General features: G+C 46.2%; 1 long non-coding RNA gene across 1 annotated transcript; it reads right to left on the bottom strand.

Annotated features, from left to right (window-relative positions):
- Positions 1 to 2903: 2903 nt before the first annotated feature.
- Positions 2904 to 6179, bottom strand: LOC144060765 (uncharacterized). The gene is made up of 3 exons (XR_013296002.1): positions 5013 to 6179; positions 4143 to 4237; positions 2904 to 3475 (listed from the first exon to the last, which is right to left on the bottom strand). It is a non-coding gene; the product is annotated as an uncharacterized LOC144060765 (long non-coding RNA).
- Positions 6180 to 8026: the final 1847 nt, after the last annotated feature.

Genomic DNA, 8026 nt, shown 5'->3' with positions numbered 1-8026 from the left:
CCCTGCAAGCCAGGACCAACACTACTCATTTCCTATAGGTAATTTAAAATACTTAGGCATAAAAATCTCACCTAAATTAACTGATTTAATTCATTTAAACTTTTCTCCACTTCTGGATAACATTCATAGTGACTTGGAACGATGGAATAATCTTCCTATTTCTTTAATAGGACGAATAGCCACCATTAAAATGAAAGTTTTACCTAAAATAAAATAAAAATTCTCAATGATTCCATTTAAACCTACGGCTAACTGGTTCCAGTTGTTGGACTCAGCCGTTACAAAATTTTACCGGAATAAAAAAAAAAGCAAAGATTAGTCTATCTACTCTTCAGAAAAGTAAATCCAAAGGTGGTCTAGAGGCACCAAACTTTATGTACTACTATATAGCCAACCAGCTACAATATATCGTTCTATGGGCAAAACCCAACAGAGATACTAACTGTTGGCTGGAACTAGAACAGAAGGATTGTAATAACCTCAGACTTGTAGATTTACTCTTTATTACAACATCAATTAAGCGACATAATTGTTTTAAAAACCCAATGATTTCCGCCACCCTGACTGCTTGGTGGAAGGCATTAGAAATTACAAAAGCCCAAGTGGAGCCCTGTGGGCTTTCTCCCCTATAGCATAACCCCGACTTTCGAATTAACAACCAATCGTTTTATTTAGGTGTGTGGGAGCAGAAAGGAATTACACATCTCCACCATCTCTTCTCAGATAATATGTTTATATCATATACTGTACATCCTTGCTCCAAAAATACAAAATAACAAACGGAAATTTTTTACATTATCTGCAAGTCAAAAATATGATAAAGAAACAAATTCCAACACTTCAGGGTACGCTCCAACCGCCTGTTTTAGCTAAAGATTTTACCAAGCTTTCTCCGACAACAACAAAAAAACTTTCAAAAATATATAAGTTACTTTCATATACGGATAAAATGTCTTTACCCATCTTAAAATGGGAGACAGACTTGTCAATAGCTCCGGAATCTGACTTTTGGATTCAAGTTTGTGAAAATGCATTTAAAATGACAAAACACACAAATTTACAACTTATCCAATATAAAATTATCCATAGAACATACATTACTCAATATATGATGAAGAAAATGGGACTCTCCGACTCCGACATTTGTCTCCAGTGTTTACAAAACACTACAGACACTTATTTTCATGCTTTATGGTTATGCACTCCGGTTATGTATTTCTGGACTAAAGTCTTAGAAAAACTTTCCGCTATCTTGGACTGTAGGATACCTTTATCTCCAAACTTGTGTTTGCTAGGGGGACCTAACAACAACTAACTTACCACATAAACAATTTCAATCTACACTTGTAGCCCTTACTATCGCAAAAAAAACAATTCTTGTTAACTGGAAAAATAAACAAACTCTGAATATCGACCAATGGTCTAACCTCCTCATAAATCACATTTTAATGGAAAAAATATCGGCCTCAAATAAAAACCAAATATCAAAATTCATAGAAATATGGTCTACGTATATAGAATATTTTAACCTAATTCTGGTTATTTAATTCTGCCTGTTAGCGAGAGCCACCACATCGTGATAACTTACATTGATGTCTCTGCATTTGGCAGTTTGTAACTAATGGTTGTGTTTTTATAGTCAGGAACCCAGTTGCTGCCAACAGGATCGAGCAGATTCACCTCTAATGGGCACTAAGGGCTAATATTCGGATTCACTGCATGCCAGGGGACTAACTCTACAGGTGCTGTCCCCCTCTGGCGTGGGCGGGTCTGCCCCTCTGTTGGCTGCTGGGTGGCGGCTGCGTCTTGGTCGTTCCCTGGGTCTCGTGGGGGGTGCTGTGTTGCGGGGCTCTCCCTGGTGTTCGGGGCGGCGCCGCCCCGGCGCGGTCCGTCGCTCTGGGCCCGGCGACGCGGTTCAGGGCCTGTGGGCCGCCGGGGTGCCCCGTGGTTCCCTCTCCCCTCCCTCCCCCTTGCTTCCTCTCCCCGCCCGTCCTCCGCCTCCCTGTCCCTTCTCCCTCGTCGCCCTTCCTCCTCCTCTCCCCCTCTCCCTGCGGCCCTGCCGCTGCCTCCTGCCCTTCCTGTCGTCTCCTCCCCTGTCCGCCCTCCTCCCCCTCCCCTGGGCCGGGGGTTCCATCCGTGGCCCGGGTCTTGGAGCTCCGGGGGCCGGGGGGGGGGGGGGTGGGCGGGATTGGTGTTGTGCGCGCCCCGCTCCGGTGGGCCTCCGGGCACTTCGGGCGGGTCCCAGTATCCGGGGGGGGCGAGCCGGGGTCCCGGTGGGGTGGGTGGGGGTTTGGTGAGCGGGTGCGCCTCCCGCCCCCGCCCGGTTGGGAGGGGCCCAGCTGGTCGCCCCTCTTAACTCACTGCACTAGTTTTGCACAATACATTTTAGACATAGAGGGCACATAACACACTTTGGGGGGGAGTGGGGTAGGGTGGAGACACCGTCTCCGCCCTGCAGCTCCCCTCCAATTTTAATGCACCACACAACTGGGGGGGGGGGGGGGGGGCATCGGTTGGGGCAGGCCGCAGTATGGAGCAGTGCTGCGGTCCCCTGTCCGTGTGCCTCTCCCCACTGGGCCTGGGGTTCGGGGGTGCCGACCGTCCTCCGGTGCCCCCATCTCCCCTTCTGCCCCTGTTGTTCCGTCCCTCCGCGTGGTGGGGGGTGGGGTGGGCGCGGATGCCCTCTCCGCTCCGCTGCCCGGCCCCTCTTCGGCGCCGATGCCTGGGTGCGGTGTGTCCCCGGGCTGGGGGCTGTCGGTTGGTGGGGGTGGGGGGCGGGGGCTTTTTGGTTGGGGGGGTGGTGGGGGTGGGGGTGCTGGGGTGGGGGGGTGTCTGGGGATTTGGGGACCTGGGGGAGGTTGGGGCTGGGTTGGAGTGGATGGCGGGGGTGGATGGGGGGCGGGGGGTCGTGGGTGGAGCGGGGGTTGTGGGCCGGTGGGGTGCCTGGTGGGCCTGCAGTGCCCCGTCCTGCTGCGTTGGGTTGGGGGCGCGGGCCGCGTTGGGGTGGGGGGGGCGCTTCTGCTCCTGGGTTTGCTCTCCGGCCGGTGGCCCCTGCGGGGTCCGGGGGTCGTCCTTTGGCGCTGCCGCGGCCTGGGGGGCCCTGAGGTGTTGCGCTTGCTCTGTCCTGGCGGGGGTCCACGGCTCCCCTCTTTGGTGGAGATTTTCATGCATGCCAGATCCACCACACCAGCATCTATCAAAACTCAGACACAATCTGTTTCTCCCTCAGGTCATTGAATCGGTGGAGGCTGGTGTCTGTGGATCTCACTCTGCTTCGTCTGTCCTTTCTACCTTTCCTCAGTTTCTCCTTTGGGCCCTTGAGGTCTCCCTGATTTGTTGGAATTTCGATGTCTCTGGGGTTGGTGAAGGACTCTGGTTAGTGGCCCGGTGGGTGGTGTCTGGTTGGTGCTGGGCTTCGCTTTTCTTTCTTTTCTTTGGTCCCTCTTCGGGTCTCCTGGCGGCTCCACGACTCTGGCTGGATTTTGAAGTGTTCGGTTTAGGTGAACGGTATGGGATTTTTTTTTTTTACACGCACGCACGCACGCACACATGCACAAACACACATCCACATACAAAAAAAAAAAAAAAAAAAGGGAGAACAATGATGATGACATGTCAAATGATCAATACTGAGCTCACCCAAAAAAAAAAAAAAAGGAATGAGTACATCAGAGGGACAGCACATGTTACAGGCTTTGGAGATAAAGTCAGAGAGGCCAGACTTAGATGATTTGGACATGTCCAGAGGAGAGATAGTGAGCATATTGGCAGAAGGATGCTGAGTTTCCAAATGCCAGGTAGAAGGTCTAGAGGAAGACCAAAGCAGAGGTAGTTAAGTCAATGTAGTTAAAGAGGACATGAAGGAAGTTGGTGTGAAAGCAGAGGATGTAAAAGACAGGGTTAAATGAAGGCAACTGATTCGCTGTGGCGACCCCTGAAGGGAGAAGTCGAAAGGAAAAGAAGAATTGACAATATTGTTGAATATCCAGAAAAACTTAATGGCAGTTTTTAGGGGTGATTCTGAAGTCACCTATTGGTTTTAGAGGCATGTTTTGTCAGGCGATTTAGGCCTTAATGGGTTAAAATCAACATTGATATAAGAGTCTTAAAAAATGGAAATATTGACTACATTAAAAACCAACCTCTGAAGTATTGTCCAACTGGTGCTTTTTAAGTCAGAATACATCGCAGAAATGATTTGAACGTCACCGTCCAGTGTGTGAATAATTTGCCATATCTGAAATGAAAATATATTTAAAGACAAATATATATAACACTTGTTGTAACAAGCACAAAGTATTGATATTCTTCTCTTTACCAACTTGCATGAATGGTTGGTTACATACCATACATGAGAGCGGTGTGGAAGTGTGGGGGGAAAAACAACACATTAGCAGCAACTGCTTTACTAGTTTTGCACACTATTTTGTCTTTAACAACACAGCTTCTGCTTGTCATTATGAATGTGAAGGGTTGAAACAAGGGATAAGCGAGTAGGTGATAACATGGGTTGCCATATTCATGTATGGCAGTGGTGTCCAAACTCGGTCCTCAAGGGCTGAAGTCCTGCAGGTTTTGGATGTTTCCCTGCTCCTACTCCAATGAACAGGATCGTTAACAGGCTTATGCAGAGCCTGCTGATGAGCTTCAGGTGTGGTGGAGAAGAGAAACATCCAAAACCTGCAAGACTCCAGCCCTCAAGAACTGAGTTTGGACACCACTGCCATACATAAATATGGCAACACACGTAATCACCTACTCGCTTATCCTTTGATATTATGTCCTCCTACGTGCAACTTAAGTGGTTCGGTGATGTGCAAAAAAAAAAATGTCTGCCATTAAGTGCTGTGGCCATGATGGGTCTGGCGAGAAGTTCAGTTCTAGCCCCCAATCGATCAGACTCTTGTCCGCCCCTGAATTGATCAGGGCTAGTTGACGTGGCATGGTAAACAAGTTTAACAGGGGTAAGCTTACGGGATGGCGGTTGGTTCGGAAGTCGTGGTCTGACTTACTGTGGCGGACCTTTTGACTGGCCATGTTGTGACGAGGTGACTCAGTTCTCCACAGTAGAAGCAGCGACCTTCCCGTCGTCTGCGCTGTCTCTCCTCCATGGTTAGTTGGGCATTACCGAGTTGCATGGGCTCCTCTCCATGTGACGCTGAGGGCTGCTGTAGAGAAGCCCACTGTGGAGTAGGAGGGACGACCACACCCGGTGCTTGAGTTCGGGGAAATCCTTCGGTCCTCCTGGGTTTACGCTCGCCGGTCAGGGAAAGTTCTCATGCCCGGTGGTCAGTCCGGATGGCAAGAGAGATGAGTGAGTCCAGATCGGGAGGGAGGTCCATTGGAACCAGCAGCTCCTGAATGGACATCGCTAGGCCTTTGAAGTAGGTGTCGTACAGGGCAGTGGTGTTCCATCCACTCTCTGTTGCTAAGGTGTGGAACCGTATGGCGTAATCACTCACAGGTTTCAGGTCTCAGTAGGCGCTGAGGTATGTGTTTCCTGTGGGTTGTAAAAACTAAATCCAGTCCCTGCTAGAGGGAAATTCAAAGAGTTTTTCCTTTTTGAACTGTCTGGTTGGTTTGAGAACGCACAGGGTTCCGAATTTTTTTTCCCCATAGGAAATCATGTAAATGCAATTAATCCGTTCCCAAGCTCCAAAAACAGAACATTCCTATTTTAATTCCTATTTATGTAAAAAACATTTACACCCTGTACAGTATTTAAACAATAAAAAAATTACCTTACCTTTTTTATTGTGGTGTGATGGCCTAAGGGGATGAAAAATGCTAAGTTAATGAATGCATGCTTTAGTTCAGTGCTGAGTTTGTGTATTTTACATTGGGCATTTTGTTAGACTACCAAGGGGGCCTTGTGCGCTGTTTAGCATCAGGCACGTTGTTGAACAGCTAAGGGGGGTCTTTGTGCCAGTATTTACGGAAGTAGTTACAACGGCACGATAATCTCCTTCCTAAATCCATTATGGTTCGTAGCACTGTATGTTTTTCTTTTTGGGCCCATGTCAAAGAAAAATTGTCGTGGAAAAATCAAAATTCACTTGCAAATGTACGGAGCACCTCCGGGAGTATTCTCCCGCTCTGACTGGAAATGAGCAGCGCTTCGCCTCCACTACCGCAACGTGAGCATTCGGCATCGCTCGGCTTCACTTGGCTACCCAATCAAGGTACGTTCGGCGTTGCTTGGTTTGCTTGAATGTTTAAACTCTGAGAATGAGGTCAAACTCCGAGGCATTTTTTACTCAGAAGTCTGATTTGTACAAATTATATATATATATATATATATATATATATATATATATATATATATATATATATATATATATATATATTAGGGGTGTTAGAAAAAATCTATTTGGCAATATATCGCGATATTACAGCGCGCAATTCTCAAATCGATTCCATATGCGGCCAAATCGATTTTTAAACATCAATTTTTGGGGGGAATATTCAACAAAACGTCTTACTAAGGGTTAGGATTTACACATTAAGCATGGAAGAATGTTATATTATTGGAACATTAAGCCTTAATATTTTATTTCAGTGCTGTTCAAACATGTAAAAAAAAAAAAAAAGTTATTTCTGTACAGCGTTAATTCACATTGACGATTTTATAAATAATTTTGTTAGTTCTACATTGTTTTAAGCAAGGGGGGCATGCAAGCAGAGACTGCTTCTGTACGGGAAAGATGTGTTGCGATGTTCTCTCCATTGTTTTAAGATAGCGAGTTGCAAAAGTTAATGAGAAGCTCCTAAACTGCCTAGAAATGTAATGTAGATTCATAATGAACCTGTAGCTGATTTTTAGAGTTGGTTTTGGTTGCTGAGTCGTCTGAGCTTTGGCATCATTTGCACATTATCTATTCGCTGCAGGGGAGAGACCTCGCCGTTGCCTTCGAGTGTGACTGTGCTTTCTCTTGCTACATGCAGGTGTGTTTTGACTGATTGTTAATTTAATGTTCTCTGTTGCACTTAAACGTAACTAAATGTGGTAGTAATAATATACAATTGTACTTTCGTCTTGCAAATTTTGAGTTGGAAAAATAAATGTTTTTGTGGATTCAAAATGTGATACAGTGACTACAATTATATTTGACTTGTTTGTCAACTGATATTTTTCTTTAAATACAATAACACTGTATTTTCTTTAAAAAGTTGTGTACCTTATTTTTAAGGTATATTTGTTTTATATGCACATAGAGTAAAAAAAGAAAAAGCAGAGACTGCTTCTGTACAAAGGGAGAGACCTCGCTGTTGCCTCAAAGTGGGACTGTGCTTTCTCTTGCTACATGCAGAATAAAAACAAGTGTCTGTCCTGACTCCTGCCTGAGTGTTCACCTCCTTGAGTGCTATATCCATCTGAAGTCTGCTACATAAAACTGGTGCCGTGACCCGGATCCTTGGATCAGCCGCCGCCGATCGCCGAGGTTCAGCTGTGTGCAAAGTGACTTCTGGGATGCCAAGTTGGTTGATCTGTGGGTCCAGTTAGCTGCTTAAGTGAATGTTAGTGCTCAAAGAAATTAATGTCTAGCTTTAAAAGGTTCATAGTTTTGAAAGTTATATTTTCCTGTGAGATTTGTGACATCGTTTTTCATGCTTGTTTCATTGCTGTTAAGTCTTTTTAATGTGAAATATGGCAGGCAGGGGTCATAATTTGTTATAATTGTAATAAATTGTTTCCGCTTCCGGTCGCGTTGGCGCAGCACGTCTGCGACACGGGCTCCATGGAAAGCTGCAGTTATTTTTAACCTTTTCCTTATTTAACTTTCAATTCTTAACTTTTTTAAATTATGAGCTACTTGCTCAATCTGCCCGCGAGTTACAGCACACGTTGGGGCTCCGAACGGCGTGTGTAAATAAAAGAACAAACAAGGAACGACTTGGCTTTGAAGAGATGTTACTACATCAGAGACGCGCTCTGGGCCCTCCGCTCAACAGGCGACACACCACCCCCCGACCTGCCGGAGGAGATTCGGCGAGCAGACCCGGGGAAACGCAGCCGGAGGAGAGG

Source organism: Vanacampus margaritifer, chromosome 11 (assembly GCF_051991255.1).
Source record: "Vanacampus margaritifer isolate UIUO_Vmar chromosome 11, RoL_Vmar_1.0, whole genome shotgun sequence".
NCBI lineage: Eukaryota > Metazoa > Chordata > Actinopteri > Syngnathiformes > Syngnathidae > Vanacampus > Vanacampus margaritifer.
The sequence above is the reverse complement of the archived record's forward strand: the minus strand, read 5'-3'. Positions and strand labels throughout refer to the sequence as shown.